Source organism: Leptidea sinapis, chromosome 34, assembly GCF_905404315.1.
Source record: "Leptidea sinapis chromosome 34, ilLepSina1.1, whole genome shotgun sequence".
NCBI lineage: Eukaryota > Metazoa > Arthropoda > Insecta > Lepidoptera > Pieridae > Leptidea > Leptidea sinapis.
Window position 1 is genome coordinate 5,482,103 of NC_066298.1, and position 14,452 is coordinate 5,496,554.

Consider the following 14,452-nt stretch of genomic DNA (forward strand, 5'->3'; position numbering starts at 1 on the left):
GAACATTAATATATTCGAAAAAAAGTTATCAAAGGTATGAGCGATATCTCTACTATTTTCGATAACTACTCAATCTTTTCTATAACAGAAAGACTTTGTGTTTGTTTTACTTTAACCTGTTTCCCTATTTAATATTGCCCAATTAATTTTTATTTAATTATTTGAAGAAACAATCTGGTCGCAAATATGGATACGTTTGGGATCCTCACAAACTTTATTTTTATTTTAGACCAGTTACGCACACATTTCTTGAATGCTGGATCGTTGTTTAAGTTTCAAAGCTCTCAAGAGTTCATAAAGACGTGTTCTGCTCCTATGAATGTTTTCTGTTGCCTAGTCAATGTATTTCCATTGGTTGTTAGTTATGCAATATTTATCTATAAATAATACTGTTGAGGCCAAGTCTGGTTCCGCCACTTACAGAAAATAGGATTGGGGTCAACACCAAAACAGAGCATTTCTTAGAAATAACAAAATGCATTTAAGAAGAGAAATGAGTGAAAAATACTAGTAAATTATTTTAAAAGTCAAATAGAATTACTTAAGTGCATTACAAAGGAAAATTTATCATTTTCACCCACACCGCTGCCTCAAGATTAAAATACAATTTATACAAAAATTGAGAACGTTCCTTTACCTCCTCCCATTGTAGTGGATGTAGTGAATGATTTTAGGAAAATCTAAAGTATTTTTTCATATAGAAAGGATTATAATACATAACAAAAATTTGTTAATAATGTACAATAAATTAGCTTATATTTAATGTATCACTCCAAATATAATGCATAAAAAAATTATGCATGTCAGTCCGTTTTGTCGGGATCAGTTAAATTTTAATTTTATCTATTGCCTTAATGAGTATCTACACTAAATGAGTGCTTACAAAACATTTGAAAGCAACTCTATATACTTCCCAAGCAAACGAGCCAATTAAAACAAGGCAAGTCGACGTCGGCCATCTTAAATCTGCGCGGCCGTGTATTGGCAATATCTCGGCACGGCCGCACGGGCTCGGACACGGCCGCGGTACATTACACTATACACGATTTAGGAGAGCGCGGCGTGCGTGAACCAACACGGATAATTTTCGAATAATTCTACTCAAGTTCGCTCCGCAGCGTACGATACTATTGCCGCAGATATCAAGTAATTTCAATTGACAGAGAAACGGTATAATTAATTTGTTACTATTACTTTAACTTTGAAATATGTAGCCTATATTATGTTGTTCCGGTCGATTGTATAATTATTGCTTAAAATTTGAATTAGATTCAGTAGTTTTTTCGTTCTGCCGAGATATACATACAGAAAAAAAGATTAATTTTTTTGTAGCCCACAGCAAATATTAAAAAATATATTAAAAATTTTCAATGTACAGTTTTACTTTGTGACGATTTCATAAATGTATAGACGCTGCACATTATAAAACAAAGTCCTCCGCAACGTCTGTCTGTCTGTCTGTTCGCGATAAACCCAAAAACTACTGCACCGCTTTTCATCCTGTTTTCACCAATGGATAGCGTGGCTCTCGAGGAAGGTATATTCTTTGTTAAGTTAAGAGCTGTCGAAAAAATTAAGCCGTCTGGGAGCTTTCAACGAAAACGCTGTCTAAACCCTTTCAGATATAACAAAATAATGGATGTTGGAATTGTGTATCTTATATAGGTCTACTTTATAGAAAAATCGAAATTTGTAGAAAAATCCACAATGTATATCCACTTTAATACTTTGAAAAATTGGCTACTATACAGCGCTACTGTAAGAGCTGTTTACAAAAAAAAAATTAACAAAAAAACAACCGACTTCAAAAACACTATTCCAAAACAATAGATATAATGTGCACTAAAAAGTATAAAAATAATTGCGTATTTTAATACAATCTAATTAATAAATCTAATTCTAGTAACGATTATTGTTATTTTTGGAATCGGTGTCCTTCCGTCGCGACCCGCTTTCGCCTCTCGCCTCCTCACGACTCAAGCACATCTCACCTATAACTATGTATGTAGTAACAAACCTATCTTGAATGACACCGACTCCAAAAATTACAATAATCGTAACTAGAATCAGATTAATTAATTAGATTGTATAAAAATACGCAACTATTTTTATACTTTTTAGTGTACATTATATCTATTGTTTTGGAGTAGTGTTTTTGAAGTTTTTTAGTTAAAAAAAAAATATTTTATGATTTTGATATGACTAACAAACAATTTGTCTATATATGTGTAGATACTAAATTTAATTTACAATGAATGTAAGTGCATTGCAAATTGATAACAGACAGAAATTCTGCCACAGATCGCACTCTTACTGTAAGTCCTTAAGGAGAAAGATAATTGCTCATCATATTCGACTACGGCAATTACTTGACCATAACTATGTTATGGTAGATGACTTAAATATCCGGATACCATAAAAAAGATTCGGCCGAGTATCGTTAATTTGCTCCTAAGAATTGAAGAGTTCCGTTACTCTGTCATGGATTCCGTAATCAGAACCTAACTAAACTATCTTTATAGTATATCCTTTCCAATAAAAAAAGAAACATCGAAATCGGTTGGCGCGATATTGAGTTATTCGTAAATTTATCATCAACTTTGAGACTTTTATGGTTTTCTCATGGATGCCATTGTCAAATCTGGACCAAACTGTAACAAACATAAAAAAAAGAACATACCGATGAATTGAGAACCTCCTCCTATTTTGAAGTCGGTTAAAAATACGATATTAATTCTTATATTTTATTACTACAATTATTATTAAAACATTCAGAAATATTTTTTGATTCCTACTAAACTCTTTAACTTAAATTATACATTTCTGATATCTTTAGACTACATTATTCCCGAATACTTACATCATTTTTTTTCTATTGACAGAACAGCGTCTGTCGGGTCAGCTAGTATGATATTAAAATAGATTTGTATAATATCTTAACACTTAAAGTGATACAAACCCACGGTAACAACTAATGGTGGCCGATGACAGCCCTGTGATCTCCCAGCAACAACGATTACATAACAATATTTGTACTAGTATCAATACTTATAATATTACTAGCTGACCCGACAAACGTTGTTCTGTAGATAATAAAAAAAATACTGTATTTATATAAATTTGCCAATAATATTTCAAAACATCAAGAATTACTTCGTAAAAAATACTCCCTGTTGTTATAATGAAGTTGTTTCGCAGTTTAACTGTCAAACCGTACGTCAATAAATTCTCTCTTAGAAAATATTATGTCCATACAAAACAAATATTGAAAACAAAAATAATTATGGGTACCAAATCGAAATACAAACGATCCTATATATAGTTGGACTAAACTGCACTCCATGTAGTAATCCCCATTAAAATCCGTTCATTAGTTAAGGAGTCCATCGCGGACAACCAACGCTCCAAAACTATTAAACTGATTTGAAAAATTGACGTAGTCCATATTATATTTTCAAAAAATTAGGGATCCTTACTAAAACTCCAATAATGTTACCCAAAATGTGCGCTGCGAAAAGTATTGCGGGTTTTCAGCTATGTATTATATAGTACTACATACATTTACATTTAATAACCCAAAAAACTATAAGATATTGTGCAGAAATGTTAAATTGTTTCAACATCGTAGCCGACGTAGGTTCACAACATTCAACTGTAAATATATTCGCAAGACGGTACATTGTTATCTCTCACATTATCAAACTCAGCCTGAATGAAGTCGGAGCGAGTCCCTCGTGATAAATACAAATTAAACAAAACAAGTTCACGACCCGGGGACTGGGCGAGAGATGTGCGGACTCTAATAAGAACCTCAGCTTCGCTATTCGTATTTTCTAGCTGAAATCTCCGAAACAAAGACTTGTGAGCCTGTGTAGACTGAGTATCAGTCTGCACAGGCAGGAGAAACAGCCGATAGATAGGGTAGATCTGATATGTTACACTATCAGCACAGGATATGGAAGTAAGGTGAACAACACAACACTGGACGTGGAAAAGCGTGGGAGCGAACCTGCAACATATATTGCGTAGGAAGACTTTTATACTGTTGGTACAACTAGGTCGGGTGGCCATATCAACACACCGTCCGTTAAATACTGAGCGGTCATCACCTAGTAAAAGTGGTGGGGATAGTCTGGTGATAGATACTATCAGAACGACAGAAAATGATAATAACTAATATTACGCGCAATACATACGTTAGACATAATGTGGTTTTAAAAGCAATACCGCACTACTTACGCTATAGTGATATCATTCGGCTAACTTTACGGATGGAGCAGCTACCAAAACAAGTCATAACTTGGATAGAGCGGCTGCCTACAACATCGTTGGCTTTAAATTATCACTTCGCTAAAGCATAAATAGCAAAATAATTTCACAGCGGCGCTTATCGGTGCACCGGCGGACGGGCTAACACATAAAGCCGGGGTTCGATCAAAAGCTGGCGTTCGGAGAGACGTAAATCATATCACAACAATGATTACGCGATAATGGCGCGATGTTAATGAGAGCCCGCGAATTGCCCGCCCTGATTTAATGATGCGGTGTATGTTAGGAAAAATGATAGGAATAAAAACACTGCGATGAGATTACACTTGATTTTAATACTATGAGCGATAACAAACAAGACAAGTACGTACATTACTGATGACCATTAGCAGAGAACAGGAAGTTAAAGGGCTGACGTCTATTTGACATTACATATGTCACACTGAGCACAGACAAAATAAACTTTTAGGTTGCGTTTACATTTAAGCAATAGCTTCAACACTGGCCCTTAAACGCAAGCTAAACATAAACTACAACTTAACAAAGTTACATTCTAACTTAGTTCAGTTAAAACACAAACATTATAAGTTAACCTATGAACTTGTTAGCAACTGACTTGTGAAATAATTATGCTTTTCTTTACAAAGTGCTTTAGTTAATATGTCTGCTAACATATTTGCAGTTGACAAGTATTTTATTTCAACAACACCTTTATTAACAATTTCTTTAATAAAATGATGACGTATATCAATGTGCTTTGTTCTGGAATGAAATACAAAACTTTTACATAACTTAATAGCAGATTGATTGTCATTATAAATCGTGATTTTAGCCATGGTACCAAAGACTTCAAATAAAAATTTTCTAATAAATAAAGCTTCCTTACATGTGTCTGACAACGCCATGTACTCTGCTTCAGTGCTTGACAGAGCAACAGTGCGCTGCTTGCGGCTCTCCCAAGCAACAACGGACTTGCCCACGGTAAAAATGAAGCCAGTAAACGATTTACGGTCGATGTTGTCTGACGCCCAGTCAGCATCTGCGTAGGCTGAAATGTTCAAACCTGATTTGGAAAATACAAGGTTAAAATTAATTGTACCTTTCAAATAACGTAGTATTCTTTTGGCAGCTTTCCAGTGAGTTTCGCCGAAACAATCATTGAATTGACTGAGGTAGCTAACTGCATGACTGATGTCAGGTCTGGTGCAAACTGCCACATACATCAAAGAACCAATCAAACCTCTGTAGTCGTAGGTCTCGTACTGCTTGGGTTCTTTGGTAAGTTTAAGACCTGTCACCATGGGTGTTGCAGCTGGTTTGCAGTCCTCCATGCGAAACTTTTTCAGTACCTTCTGGATGTAGTTCGACTGATTTAGGTAAATTTTGTTATCTTCCCTCATCAGCTTCATGCCAAGTACATGCTGAGCTGGCCCTAGATCAGTGATTTCGAATTCCTCCTGTAGTTCCTTCTTTATTTTATCCTTTCCTTGAAAATCTGGTGATGAAAATACAATCAAGTCGTCCACATACAACGCTATGATCATCATTGATCCATTTTCACACTTAAAGAATACGCATGGCTCAGAAGTCAAGCGGCAGAACTTTAATTTGTCACAGAGCACCTTAGTAATTTTATCGTACCAAGACTTGGAAGCTTGTTTAAGGCCGTACACAGCCTTGTCGAGCTTATATACCATATCTTCGCTCCCTTTAACCTTGAAACACTCTGGTTGCTCCATGTATACTGTTTCCTCAAGATCTCCGTTGAGAAAAGCAGTTTTCACATCAAGATGTTCCAAATCCAAGTTGTATTCTGCTGCTAGAGCAAGAAGCATTCTTATTGTGGAGTACCTTACTACAGGTGAAAAAGTATCCTGGTAATCTATACCATATTTCTGGGTATAACCTTTGGCAACCAAACGAGCTTTAAATTTTATGAGCTCACCATTAGCACCATATTTCCTTTTAAAAATCCATTTACATTGAACGGGCTTATGGCCAGGTTTACGTTTTGTCAAAGTCCAACATTTGTTCTTAATGAATGAATTATACTCATCTGTCATTGCCCTCCGCCAACTGTCTGAATCCGGTCCCTTCAGTGCTTCGGTTGCAGTCTGCGGATCATCAGGGTAACCATCAGCCAGTGCCACAAAATTAGCAATTAGGCAGGACCCATCAGCTTCTTCGTAGGAGGTGTCTTCCTGCTCTGCTTGAGCCAGCGTGTCATCTCCTGGAACGTAAGTATAATCCAAACAGTTCTCCGTTTCAGAACTTGTGTTATCGCTCTCAGAATCATACAGTGTGATCATGCTGATCCTCTGTTCCTCTCTCTGTGATAATCTCATGTCATCAGATTGATCAGAACTCACAGTGGATGATTCTGATTGCTGAATTTCATTAGAAATCAGACTGTTGATGTCAACAATAGGATGTTGCTTGAAACTATCATCATGTGACATGTCTTTGTTCCAAAATTTATTTTCTATGAACACAACATTGCGAGAATTGACACAGTTTCTGTGGTTCTCAGTATCTATTAGTCGGTAGCCTTTCGACTCTTCATTGTATCCCACAAAAATATATGGTTTGCTTTTAGGATCAAGTTTCCTCCTATTCTTTACCATAGAATAAGCTACACAACCAAAAATTCTTAAATGGTTTAGATTTACCTTCTTGTTTGTCCACTTCTCCTCGGGGGTTTCACCAGGAACGGCCTTGGTAGGACTGCGGTTCTTTAAGTAGACTGCTGTGTTCACTGCCTCTGCCCAGAATTTCTTTTCCAGTCCAGCGTCACGCAGCATGCATCTAACCTTCTCCATCACCGTCCTATTGGCCCGTTCCGCGACGCCATTTTGTTGTGGGCAGTCGGGGATGGTCTTCTGGTGTTTGATCCCGCAGGTCTTTAGGTATTCCTTAAATTTAGAACTCATATATTCTCCGCCTCTATCACTTCTAAGAACTTTTAACTTCTTCCCAGTTTCATTCTCCACAAGGGCTTTGAATTTTTTGAAATTAGCAAACGTTTCATTTTTTGATTTCAAAAAATAGACAAACTGCTTTCTTGTGTAGTCATCGATGAAACTAAGTATGTACCTAGCACCACTTATAGAGGGAACCTGTATGGGACCACATAAGTCTGTATGTATTAAACCCAGCACTTCTGTCGCTCTACTACTTGATTTCTTAGGAAAAGGGAGTCTACTTTGCTTTCCTTCAACACAAGACACACATTGCTGAAAATCAGAAGTATTAAAATGAACGCCAATTGCCATACCTTTTTGCAAAAGTTGCATACTTCTTAGATTAAGGTGACCGAGCCGCTTGTGCCACACTTCCTGGGATTTCAAGTCTGCCGCAGCTGATGCCATCATACTGCACTCCTGTTCCTCTGCAGTACAAACGCTATCAGACACAGTATCTAGCTGATAGACACCATTGACATGAGTACCTGTAGCTAAAATCTCGTTATTATCATAGATAGTACATGATGTACTATCAAAAGTAACAATATAACCTTTTTTGGTCATGGCACTGACTGACAACAAATTAGTACTTAAATTAGGAACATAATAAGTATCACTTATTGTCCTTACACAGTCTTTCAGCTGCACTTTTACTTGACCTAACCCCGCAGTGGATAGCTTTGCACCGTTTGCAATGCACACATCCACTGTTTTTTTCGGATCACATCCTACCATCACTTTTGCACTGTTACACATATGATTAGTGGCTCCGGAATCAATGTACCACTTGTTACTATTCACATTCACAGAGAGAGCCGTCACAAGCGCCTTGTTTTTAACAGGAACCTTCTTCTGCGAGCTCCTCGGTGGATGCCTCGTTCCCAGGCTGCTACTGTAGTTGCTTGCAGTTGCAATCTTTCTCTCCGGACAGTTCCGAGAAAGGTGTCCTTTGCCGTTGCACTTAAAACATTTGAATTGTTTCTGTGTGTGTGTGGTGACTAAGGCTGTACCACCTTCGTTCTTGTCTTCACGCCTTTGTACCTCTTGTAATAGTTTAGAGGAGATGGTATCGGTCGTCAACTTGGAACTAGAATTCTCAATTGCCATGATGAGCGGGTCGTAGTCTTCTGTGAGTCCACTCAACATTATCACTGCAACAAATTCATCATCCAGAGGTGATTCTATTTCCTCCAGTTGGTGAGAAATCTCCTTAATTTTGTGTAGGTATGACTCCATCGAGGGATTTTCACTCAACTTGGTGCTGAAAAGACTCCGCAGCAGGCCCAATCTTCTGCTCAGACCACGTCCTTCATAAGCCTTTTTCAGTATGTTCCACGCCTCAAACGCGGTTTTGGCAGAACGGATGTACGGTATTACCGTCGGTGCCACAGAGAGCGCGATCCTCGCCAACGCTTTCTCACCTTTATTTTTGTCGCTTTCGTTATTGGTTTCAACGAAGTCCCACAATTCCTCGTGAATTAATAGCATGCGCATAGTAAACTTCCAAGTGGAGTAGTTTTCTGCCCCTTTTAGTTTCTCCATACCTTGTGCAAGCGGGGACGCCATGTTGTTCACCGAAGCAACGAAGTAACGCGTGCGTGATGAAAAATTGGTACGCGTAATCTCGCCGAAATAAATATTTTTTCCTATTCTCCCAACCACGCTCTGCTACCATGTTAGGAAAAATGATAGGAATAAAAACACTGCGATGAGATTACACTTGATTTTAATACTATGAGCGATAACAAACAAGACAAGTACGTACATTACTGATGACCATTAGCAGAGAACAGGAAGTTAAAGGGCTGACGTCTATTTGACATTACATATGTCACACTGAGCACAGACAAAATAAACTTTTAGGTTGCGTTTACATTTAAGCAATAGCTTCAACAGTGTAATGGCCGCCAGCGACACAAGAGCCTCCACGGCACGCTAGCCGAAAGCGCCACCTACCCACACGGCCACGCAAACAATCACTAGGAACATATAATTGTTTGACTGGTCAACCCTAACACATGCTTGTCAAGTTAGCGAGTTGACATTGTAAAAAGCTTGAATTTATTGGTCACATTTTTGTAGAACGTTTTTTTTTAAGGCAATAAGGGACAAGACGAGCTTTCTGAGGGGCATTACAACTGCGCTCGTCACCTTGAGACATAAGATGTTAGGTCTCATTTGCCCAGTAATTTCACTACCTATGGCGCCCTTCAGACCGAAATACAGTAATGCTAACACATTACTGGTTCACGGCAGAAATAGGCACCGTTTTGGTACCCATAATCTAGCCGGCATCCTGTGCAAAGGATATGTGCTAAAGTAGTAGAATTGATGTGAAACATATCTCAGATACCGTCACAGCTCCCTTCGCGGTGCTGAAGAAGGTGCTCTCAGATAAGGAAGTAATAGATTACCGACGAATTGAGAACCTTCCCTCCTTTTTTGAAGTCGGCTAAAAAGTGTCGCGATAGTTTATTTATATTATGTTATAAGAGTTCTTTTATTTAAAAAATAATGATTGAAATGACGCTACTACGTGCTCGGTGCTGTGTACGCGGACGAAGTCGCGGGGTATCAGCTATGTATTATAAAGTGGATTATGCTGCCCATTACATTGCAGTGCCAAAAATTCTGAGCGGCAGTAATGCCGAAGATGACGAGCGCAGTTGTAAAACTACGGTACGGAGTACCCATAATCTAGCCGGCATCCTGTGCAAAGGAGCCTCCCACTGGTGCACATTTTTTTTATGAAAATAAGGTACAAACAAGCTGGACGTTCAGCTGATGGCAATTGATACGCCTTGCCCATTACAATGGCAGTGCTGCTCAGGATTCTTGAATACAAACAGCACATTTATACAACCTTCTGCTTCCACACCGTAAGTTTAGCTGAAAAAGATTTAAATACAATGCCCACTTTATACAACATTTTGTAGATTTTTTAATATGAATGCGGAAACTCGACTTAATAGATAAATTCGTAATAAATATATCTTCGGAAGTTATAAAGTAAAATTAATGTTGTCTCACAGTTTCCCACATCCAAGAAACAACAAAATATATGATACCAATTGTAAATCATGTTCTTGAAGCCAAGTGGCCGTGACACGATAAACCCATAAAAGAAGATTATAAATAAAGTTAGGTCGCCAGTTGTAAGTCCTGCGGCGCGTCATACGACATAAAGTATATTTCGGCGTTAAGCCAGGGTTTCCTTGATCAGGGTCCATCACGAAGAAATACAACACTAGGAATTTCTCAGTTTATTCAAGCACAACTGCTAGTTTTTTTTTTTTTTGCGCCCAAGCAAGGGAATGGGCTACCCTCCGGGATAACGAAGGGAGGGAGGTGGTGAATGCTCATGCATACCAACGCAGCCTAAGTCTGCGTTGGTTATGTGGGACTCACGTGAAAACCTAGGTGCCTACCCACTAAACACCACCTGCAGTTGGCTTTGGGCAGGTGCCCTCTAAGCCTACATCGAAGGCGACCTTCTCTTGGGGAGAGAGAGGCGCAAGCGGCACTCCCTATGGAGTTTCCGCTGGGATAAGACGTCTTTACATAAAACAATCGCTTTTATAGCTTCCGTACAATAGATGAAACAGAGCAGATACAACTTCTTTTAAAACACAAATAAAATTGGTATTGTAAAATAATTCGTAAATACAGCTCAATAAATGTTTTAGTGAATTTATATAACTTCAAATGATTTATATTATTGTTTGTTCATTTAATTTGAACAAACATTACGAAGTTTCGAAATACAATTAAGAAAGACTTATTGCATAAAATAATAAAGTTTGATACAGAATAACAATATTAATTCTAATACAAATTAATTTTAACATTTACACATTCAATTAAGTATTTTAACAATAAATGAAACATCAAACATCTTCAAAACATTCAAACAGTCAAAACAGTGTCTATTAAATTAGTTAGACCTTAATAAATAACAGTTTTATGTTTACAAATAGCTATTCGTATTTAAAATTATATATTACAGATATATCTATAATAATATATTCATTTTAACGATAAACTAAAACATAATTATTAATAGTTGCAAGCGATTGAAGGTAGGTGGCGATTTGCGCCCATATATACAACTACTGTTGTTGTCCCAACAGTGCTGCCTCATATCAGTTATTGATAATGAACGTAACTAGAGCGCGGACAGTAGCGGTGGAGCTGCTTCACCAATTTTTTTTTATTTTCATTTAATTCATTTGCACCTAATTTAAATTAGTTAATTTTATTTTCTCAACTATCCTCAATCCACATTCATCTTACTTTTACGTAATGAAGATTAATTACAACTGCATCGCATACGTAATACCCATGTCGTATCGTCCTGGAAAGACGAAGCAGTGTAGGTAACCTATCGAGTAACCCAATAATTTATATCCAATCACAAGAGATGAATATTTCTTCCACCTTTGATTTTCAGCAGAAAACATGCAGTCAAATAAATAATATATGCGGTATCAGTTAAAACATAGTGACTGTTAAACCTTTTTAGATATTTCCAGATGAACTTAATTATATTTAGATTGCTTAATCTGATGATGTAACAAGTTAGTTTTGTATTAATCCGCGACGCTGCAATACAAACATCGCAGTTGGGGACATATCATAGTCTTCTAGTTCAATCTGTTTTTCCGACTGCTACTGTATTGTGTGACAGTTCTTTACTTGCCTTCGTAGCATCCTTGTAGTACCTTGTCTACCAGTGGGAGGCACCGAATCCCGAAACCCTGAATCAGTAATGTGTAAGCATTACTGTGTTTCGGTCTAAAGAGCGCCGTAGCTAGTGAAACTACTGGGCAAATGAGACTTGACAACTTATATCTCAATGTGATGAGTGCAGTTGCAGTGCCGCTCAGAATTTTTGGGTTTTCAATAATCCTGGGCGGGTTGTAATGGACAGGGCGTATCAATTACCATCAGCTGAACGTCCTGCTTGTCTCGTCTCTTATTTTCATAAAAAAAGTACTCATAGGCTTAGCGGCCTCACATTCTGATAATGCATGATAATTGATTTGTCAATGTTTGCGTTAGCTAGTGGTATGATATTCAAAATACCAAGGAATTAATGTCAAGCGTTGCTGACTGTTAACAACTAGTCAATCAAAATCGGATACAAAAATAGATTCGCTTTCGTTTTGTATCTATTTGTATCTCCGTTAGAGATGTTTTTATCTCTCGCACCGCGCGTGCCCTGTTTGCTTATACACTATATATTTAATGTTGTGGTAGAAATTATTAACGCAATTCATGCTTCAATTTCGAATACTGTTTTATATTTTCAAGATTTTTTTTTTTTTGCATATGCAACACATCTTAATAGTAATAAGCTTTAGAATCGCGACTCCACATCTTCTCTATCCACGTCAACCTAAGCTTATAACTGAGTTAAAGCATTATTTTAATTATGTGATTATAATTACCTGCTGGTCCACGACGAGTTGCAGCTGATCTGCTGCCCGCTGTTGGAGGTGAAGGCTACTTATGATATTACTGATCTTAACATTGTATTTCTTATTATGTGGGGGCAAAGCAGTGCCGGCGCCAAGTCGAACAAAAACAAGCGGCACGGCCATACCATCGTTTTCTCGAAGCAGTTCAGAACATTTTCGACCCCCTATAAATAAGTTAAGCAAACAGACATTGTATAAACACGGTATATTTCAAATTTCATTCAATTTGAAGCGATAGTTTTGACTGAATGATCACCAAAACACTGAGGCACTTCTAGCAGCGATAGAAGCTTCAAATTTAGAATAGAATAACTCCCTTATTCATAATAGTCTGCTAACTTAAAGCATTGCTAATTCTCACTCTGTCTTCTTCTATTGACCTAAGTCAGAATGAGAAAAAACACTCCTAAGCGACTGTTTAAGGTTAGCGGACCATTATGAATAAGGGAGTTAATGTTTAGTGTACAAATCAATGAAAAACAAAATATTCTGCAATTTTGGTCCAGTTTTCTAGAAACACCATGTAATACCGAGTCGTTCAATTTATTTAAATAGTTAGTCCCTACATACTTATTTATTTAAATGATAAAATGTGTTCAACATTGATATGGTCGCTATAAGATGTTTTTAGGTTAGCTAACTATGTAATAACATAAGACAGAACGATTTGGTATTAGTGTATTGGTGTTTTTTTATGGTAGAAGAACTGAGTTGCGAGACTTGTTTTTCTTTACAAGTTATGTTTTTGATGGCATTAACATTATTTCAATAACTTATAAATAGCGAATATCAAACGGGAAAGAAATTAAACTTAAATGAACAATTAAATAACTATAAAATAATAAATAAAATTAAGGTAACCTCCTTGATCAGCCAACATTATTGTCGGGTCACAAGTGTAATCTTTAAGGTGCCTGGAAGGTTAATGAGTTTTGTGTTTTATCGAACAGGAGGATAAGCGAGCGTACCGGTTACTTAATTGTTAAGTGATCACCGCCACCCACATTCTCCTGCAATATCGGAGTAACCACGGAGTAATCATTTGCTGGCCTTTTTTGATGATACCTGTGTTGAATTGTTCTGGAAAAACCGTGCAGAGTAGGTACCTGCCGAGAGATCTAAGAATCCGTTTCCTGCTAGATATGGATTCTTGGGTCACTCATAGTATTGGATCCTTGCCGCTACAAGAGAAGCATATTTATTATTTATTGTTTTGCAATTGCTATAATATATCTTTGTGTATTAAAAAAAAACGGCAAATACTTAATTTATAAACTAAATATTCAATGTAGTACGGCTGCGCGATTTCACTGGCACATCATAAGCTTTCTTACAATATAATACAATATATGGAATCGTGAACCTTTCTCACACATCTTTTCAAATTCTATCAGTTTTTTTCTTTCGTCTTACTTCACAAATGGAATAATACTAAAGCCGGTTGAGAGTTGTAGCCCAATACATGCCGTAAGCTATGAATCTGGTTACCATACTTAAAGAATCATCAATAACATGTACGTACTTACATAAGATGTACAATCTTATGTACAAATCTCATGAATTTGTCAAAATATATCACTTATTGAATAGTCCTCAACAGAAATACTTATTGGCTCATCATTACATAATTATATTTTAAAATACGGAAAACACACTAAAGGCAGCCTTAATAATATTTGTTTACAAATACTTAGTTCCCTCATTGATTTTATACGTAATTGTTGGATTACAATATTCAGG